We start from the raw sequence: 8156 nt of genomic DNA, 5'->3' as shown, positions 1-8156 counted from the left end.
AGAAACTATATATTCCACAATACATGATTTCTGATAGGTTGAAATTCTTATTCTCTGTTCTCTGTTCTCTGTTCCTTTTATTGTGCAGAGCCCTTTATTCTCTATTCTCCTTTTATTGTGCGGAACCTCTAATAGAGAGAGAATATAAAGATCTTTTTTCTATAACCGCAAAATGTCCTTATACATAACTACCCTCTAAAGAAGTAGATGTAAATTACATAACAATATTTATTTTTTTTTGCAGTGCTCCTGATGAAAATAAATCATTAAAATCTCTATTATAAGGAGATTCTAAAGTGAAACTCAAACTCCGACGAAGTCACCAGAGGTCGCGCCGCGCATCGACATGTTTTTATATACTACCCATCAATATCTCCGCAACCTATGATTCACGTAGTCACATATTCCTGTCAATTTTCGTATAACAAATTCGCAATAATCACAATAAAAGGTCTAATTCTAAGAAACTCGACGTTATTTGTTCGTGTAAATTATGTGTCTGGAAACCACTATTTCATACGTACGAGTTGCAAAGCATTCATTTCAAGCAAATGTTGTCACGACTTGGCAACTGAGACGCCATGTTTCACAAGAAATGATAAAAAATATATCAAGTTTGAAATTTTGGCTCGTTCTAGGTATAGACTCCACTTCCCAGATACGTATTAATGCATATACTTTAATTTTGGAAAAGGATTTTTGAATTGGTGAAAGAGAAAAAAGTATTTGTTATACAAAAATTACATGATTTAATCGATAAAATAGGAAGCTTTAAGATCCCCTTAATTTGACAGATTTCAGTTATTTTAGCGATTTCAGCGGTTTATTTTCATTAGAAGCATTACAAAAAAATGAATATTGTTGTGTAATTGACATCCACTTCTTCAGAGAGCAATAGTGCAGAGGAATATGCTCTCATGTCTTCTCTCAGGTTTTCGTTACACTTACAAATAATGAGTTACTCATTTTTCCATTCTTTGCATTCGCATGCAATATTGGATCAATATTGATTTTCAATATTGATTACAGAACGCAAGACATCTTATACTTTAAATAGGAGCTAGTATTGATAATCAATTTTATGCCAATATTGTATCTATGATTTGTACTGGGTTACGTATTTTTACTTTAACAGTCTTTCTACGATGACTGACAAATTTTTTTACTGCTTACGTCTTATTGGTTTGCATTTTTGTATGCGGGAATGAGACTATAGAGAGGCATACAGTAACATGAAATATTATAAAGTTTCATGAAATATTTATACTTTGTCTATCGGCAACAAATGAAGTCTGGGATTTATTCAATTTTAGAAATAAAATTAAGGATAGAGAAATTATTGAGAATTCTCTTTAACAATTAGAGCAAGTAATTTTATAATCGGAAGAAATATCCTTTTCCTACGTGGAAAGATTATAATCGTGATGACATTGTACGATAATTCAAACGATGATGTAATCTCATTCCATTTTTCTCCCTCTCCGTCGCCTACATTCTCTAACCTCCTACTTCAAACCTACAGCATTTTTTTTGCGAGTTGCATGACGTCCGCTAATCGAACAAGAAGTACAAGAGAATATGCGATCTTTCCTTTTTCATCTCTTCTACACTCCCACTCACTCACTCACTTTCATTCTTCTTTTTCCTTACCTGTATGCTCACCTTCATTTTTTTTCTTTCCTTCTCTTTCAACATTTATATATATTTATATATTGCTCCATATCTGTTTTATCAACAATCTATCTTGGTCATTTACGTACCGGTCGCAGCTGTTTCTTAGGTCTATTTATGTCGCATGCGCCTATATGCTCCAATATGCTCCAATAGTTCTTATTCACTCATCAAACGCGCTCATTAGAATATATATATGAGTACAAAGGCTTATTCTTTTTACTTCAATTTCTTACACAGTTCATTTTTTTCTCCAACGTGGAGAGAAAAGGAAAAAAGATGAACCTTGCAAGAACTTTATTTAGCTAAAACGAACAGACCTGAAACATGGTAGGAGCATATTGGAGCATGTTGGTGTGATCAAATCTTTTCTCTCACATCCTTTTCGTTACCTTTTTTTATTCCACAAGTACTCTCAGTACGTTTCATTTGGCGCTTACACGCTCGCGACCATTATATTTGTCCTTATTTAATATTTGAAAAATGACACTATTACAAATGACACTATTACATAACAAGGATGAAATGATTCTATGAATGTTGTGAGCGTTAAGAACACACTCTGCATAGAACATACAATTCTCTTTCTCCTTCTTTCTTTATCCTTTTCCTTTCCTTTCCTTCAAAAGAGGCTCTCATGCAGAACTTCCTCCGCCTATCACTCCTACCAGTCTTCGATCGCCTCAAACTCTCTATGCTTTTTCTTCTTGAGATTTAAAATTGCAGCATGTCATCTTTCTCTCTCTCTCTCTCTCTCTCTCTTTCGCGCGATTGGCTATTCCATCTCTGTCCAATGCAGTCATTTCTCTCATTCGCTTTCTCCCTCGCACGCAGGGCGATCATTTATTTCTGTTTATAACTCAGCCGTTCTTTTCTTCCCTCTCACTCTCTTCTGCGCGCGCATCTCACGAGGAAGCACGAAGTTCCGCGAGCCGAAGCCGAACAAGCTATTCAGATTCAGTGAGTGCAGTCGAGTTTTAGTCTCGAATCTCGCGTCGATTATTACGGAATTGTTTTCGCGACGTGTTTTTTTGCCATCCGTTCTCCGTTCGATCTATGGAAACTCGTGGAACTAACAGGTGCAGTGAAGTGTCATAAATAAGAGAACAGAGCAGAAAACGGGAAACGAACTTTGAGGAATAAGGGATAAAGGATGGATGAAAAATACGCGACGCGGATGACTTTATTAAAATAATAGGTTGCTCCGATATTTATCAAATATTGCTATATCACAATACAGCAATATACCTAACACATTTATTTATTAAATAGCACTCGGATGAACAAATTGAATAAAAAAAAAATAAAATGAGAAATCGTATATAATTTTTCTTGTATAATTGAGATTCTGACTGAGACGACTTTAAAATTCGAACGACTCGAAGGACATTCATCGTGCGCGCAGAGGATATCGTTTATTCGAAATCGTTGCGGCGTTCAAAGGGCGCCGCACACGCGTCGTCTGTATAAACTGATTCAGCTGATCGAGAGGAGTCTAATAAATAATTGACTGACTCGCGTCAAGTTTCTGAAAGAACGGCTAGAGTCGATTTTGATCGGGAAACTCGTCCGAGCTTACAAGAGAGACGCGGGTAAATCGTGAAATTCTCAAGAAAGCGCGATAAAGAAACGGAAGAAAGAATAGTAATCCTTTTGGGATGTCGACATACGGAAGGTGGACTCTGTGGCCGGCGAGGACGCGTTTTCGACACTTGACAAAATCATCGAAGATCCATCGCAGCTGAGATCACAGATGATCGATCGGACCGATTGATCGCGTTATCGCGCAGCTTTATTTGCTGATTCGACACTTTTCCGACACGTTCATTTCTAAAGTTGGCGAACGCGCGACAAAAAGAAAGGAATTTCGCTATTAAGTTTCGCGACGCAGTGCGAGTAAGCCCAAATTATTTTCGGGAGATTTAGAAAAAATACAGCAGGTAAGAATCTTTATTATAACTACTATTGTTTCTAGAAATTAGACTTAAAATTAAATTTTATCATTGAATTTGATAGCATTTCAAAATGTAGGATATCTTTTTAATTGTCAAATTTCTTGAAAATTATAAAAATAATATATAATATTGAGATAATCCTTCCGGTATATAACAAAAAAACTTCTTATCGAATATTATTCAGAGTATTATCACAGTTTAGAGTAAATAAATAACCAATAGAAACTTTGTACTGTTCACTACTATGAAAAAAATATTAGAAATCTGAAATACTTTTTTTTTATTAAAAAAAAGTTTTTTGAAGCCTTTGCATTTTTACCATATATCCCATAGGGAAGAAATGTATAGCTCATAAAAAAATTACAAACAATTCTTAGAAATAAGTGAAATGATACAGTAACTTACAAAATGTGTTTATAAAGTTTTTATTATAGAATAAGAATGATAAATATACACATACAAAGATAATAATTCTAATTTTTTACATAAATGTTATAATATAAGGTACATGTTTCATGTAATGCATTTAATGCGCTGAATTCAGTTTGTATGTTTTGGGCATAAATTCTACTCGCTAAAAGTGCCGAATATCCCCAAATAGATGGGATGTACAAAACATTAAACTGAACAAAAAAAATAGCGAGAACTAATCACTTGTGTTTTACTATCTTGTGTATTACTATATATATATATATATTGTGTTTTGTGTTTTCCATCTTTTACTATCTTTTTACACTTGCGTATCATCAAATAATCATTAAATTAATCTTTTGTTCTCTTTACTTATCTTATGTAATTATCTTATGTAAATTATGATACATGGCTGTGCTATTTATTATATTAATAAATATTGGTAAATCGATTCAATTAATAGCAGTTTTATTAATATTAACAATAAAGATTGAAATTATAAGACATATAAAACAGAGTAGATGCATGTAATTATTTCCATTCTTTCTATTTTTTCTGATTTCTACAGCGTAGGCGAGGCGTAAATATTGGAGTTACCTTATATGAATTTAACAAATTACGATGCACTTTGTAATACGAATATTAGTTCGATGTCTATTGATGTGTTAGATATTCATTATAAAAATGTACATTAAAAAAGTGAAAAAATTGATACGCTCCAATATTAAACTTTCGCAAAGTTTTAATTCGCTGATTTAGAAAATATTTTGATATCGTTTTCACTTTATTATGTTGATCTTACAAGTAGATCTCTTAGGTGTTACTTTAGAAAGTATTTTCTGATTGCATAATTTTATTAGGTTTAAATAAATATTAGACCTCAGTGTTCTCAATTGTAAAAAGATGGCACTATTTCTTTACGTGAACAATTTCTCGCGATGGTTACGTTGGCGGATATTCAAGGCCGGCACTTGCAATGTTGCAATGATTCTTCGCGATTCTCAATTAGTACAATACAATTAAAATACAAAATATAAAATAATATTCTCTATTCAATACAGTTAATATTAATTCCTAATTATTTAGGAAATAATTAGGATAAATTTTATCAATTTCTATCAATTTATTAATTTAATTTCAAATCCGATGCACATTATAATGTATATAATAATGCATATTTTACCAAATTTTGATACTACACACAATATTTTAAATTTTTTTTTCTCTTCAAACTTTTGTTGTAAATTGTCTGATCTAAAATCTAAAACTTATTCCTTCTATTTCACATTAAATTAATTTTATAAAATCAAATCGAAAAAGCCTAAAACAATTATTATTTGAATTGATCAACAATTTTGATAATATTTAGCATATTCTCTGACATAATAAAAGTAGTTTTGTGAAATTATTAATTATTAATTATTAATTATTAATTCTTATGTAAATTAATATTTTAAAAATCCATCATAATGAATTGATTACTAAATGAATAATATTAATTTTATAACCATTGTAAATGAATATTATGCAACGAGAACGAGCTCAAGGCTTTGCTTAGCTGTTCATCGCATTGTGGGCGGACGTTAACCAATATGCAAATATTAAGACACAAGCCAATCCACCAATATTGTGACACCATGTCGGATGAATATTTCAAAATTATTATGAATATGGGGAGCAATCTCAGAATGGGCTGTGGTATACAACAAAATAATTGTATATTTGATTTATTTTCTAAATATCCACGATTTCTAGTGTTGAGTTTTAAAATTTATAATCATTTTTCCGCAATTGTTGTGTAGAAAAATTTAATTCATAGAATGATACAAGAAGAAAATATGCAGATTATCATCGTCATAGAGTCAATATTGAACTCTCCTTTGTTTTATACGCTTTGATATGCAGGCATCGAAGTCTCCGATGATTTTAACGCTTGGTACCATATTTCACTATAGATACCGGTATTTAAATTATTCATACATTAATTAATCATTTCATTTTTACTGATTTTTAATTGTATTATTATTTAATTATATAATTTATTCAATATTGTTATTTGAATTGTAATTATTATTAAGTAATATTTATGTGGTCCATTTCGAATTATAACGTTCATAAACAATAAGAATATTAAAATGTAAATATAAGGGTGAGGAAATATACTAGATTTATTTTTGTTCGAAACAAATATGCATATTTATGAAGCTATATCTTACCTATTGTTACAAAATTATAATTTTTTTCTGTATAAGCTTTTTTTTTAGAAGAAACTTTCTCGGAATCTGATTGGATATCCGGAAAATATCGGATATCCAACTCGAAGAAATTGTCTTCTTAAATATCCAGTCGGATACCGGATATCCGATATTACATTCTGTCCGGATATCCGATATCTGGTATCCGGTAATTTTACGATCCAGTGCATCCCTATAAATTATCATTATTTTCTTCGTAATTTTTTAATGAAGAGAAAAAAATTTGTGAGTGTGAAATTGTTCCCACGTAAATTATTCGGTAGATTATTCTTGAATTTTTCGATTAGTATTCTCTTCCGTATACGAATCGGCACTTTAAATCACCTGCGCGACAACCGTTTCCGCTCTCCCACCTGTTCGTTATTCAAATCATTCAACCTTGTTGATACACGACTATTGATATAATATGTAAGATATATATCCATATTTTTCGACTTTTCAATTTTTCCTATATATATATATATATATATATACTCCTCAGAATGGTTCAAATTTAACTAAAATTTAAACAAAAAAAATAAAAACCAAATTTCAATCGATCGGACAGCGGGAATCCATACCGATGGCTTGTTAAGGTAATTCTTTAATAAATTGAATTACCCCATAGAAATGTCTAATTTTTTTTATATAATGAAGTTAAAGGATTGAATTTAATGTGTGTAAAATTCTAGGATAGGTTAACGATGAAATAAGAGAAGAAAAGAATGTTGAAAGTGTTATTTTTAACGATAGTTTTAACTTTACTTAATGACAGATAAGGATCGCTTCTTTAAGTAACTGCACATAAATATTATCATAGACTTTTCTCAAAATAGTTAGAGACACGTCCCTGGTGCGCAAGTGACACGCCCCTGGTTACGATCCAAATCTAACCGCAGTAAGTACCGCCCCTTTCTCCATGCTGTAAGAAAAGTGGAAGCTGTGGGACCATAGCATATCTATACGACATGTCGATCTCGGTAATAATCTCGGCGCGGTCTCGTAAATCACGGAGCTTGCCGCAATACACACTTTTGATGGCGTTAACCATCAAAAAGGACTTGGCGCGCGCGTGCGAAAATGGTGGCCACACAGTCATAGCCAACCATGGTGGTCCGGTAGTGGTCGAGGTTGGTCGAGGTCGACTATGCTCCATCGCCGCGCGCCGCCGCCGCTGCTGCCGCTGTCTATCGTCGTGTATTAAAAAGTGAATGTTGCATCGTGCATTGCCGCCGACACCGACACCGCCTCCACCATCACCATCACCACCGCCTTCGCGAACAAGCATGTCGCTTTCTCGACGGGCTACGAGGTCTGCGAGTGTCTGCATCCAAACGGAGCTCCATTATACTAACCCGCCTAAAAACATTCACCGGTTATCTCAACGCCGAGATTGTCCTTAACCCTCACTCGTGGAGACAATGCGGAGAAACGGCGATTATTTTTCTTTTTTTTTGTTACAACCGCAAATAGTTAAATTGTTGTTCATAAAATGGGGTGAAGGAAGAATGCAAGGCTACCTTGATGTTTCAAATTGAATTATAGAATAGAATGGAGGAATGATAGGTATTCTGCATAGGTCTTCTGTAGGTTAAGTAGAATTAATAAAGCTAAAAGATATAATATTATGTATAATTGGAAACGAGCTCAAAGTTAACAGAAAGAATTGTAATAAAGAAAGAATAATCCGGTATGTAGAATGAAATTGTTCGGTTGTTTTAAGGGAATCATTTTAAAGGCATCTGTTTTACCGACTAATCGCAATAACTTTTGTACAACAATTATTTTTTCCCCTTCGAAAATTCTTTTCTAGAATTATTATATAAAAGTCAATGAAATTTTTTCTCTAATATAGTAAATACTTACATTTGCTCTTGTACAGTTT

Source organism: Atta cephalotes (assembly GCF_000143395.1).
Source record: "Atta cephalotes unplaced genomic scaffold scaffold00009, whole genome shotgun sequence".
Taxonomy (NCBI): domain Eukaryota; kingdom Metazoa; phylum Arthropoda; class Insecta; order Hymenoptera; family Formicidae; genus Atta; species Atta cephalotes.
Note: the sequence above shows the minus strand (reverse complement) of the source record.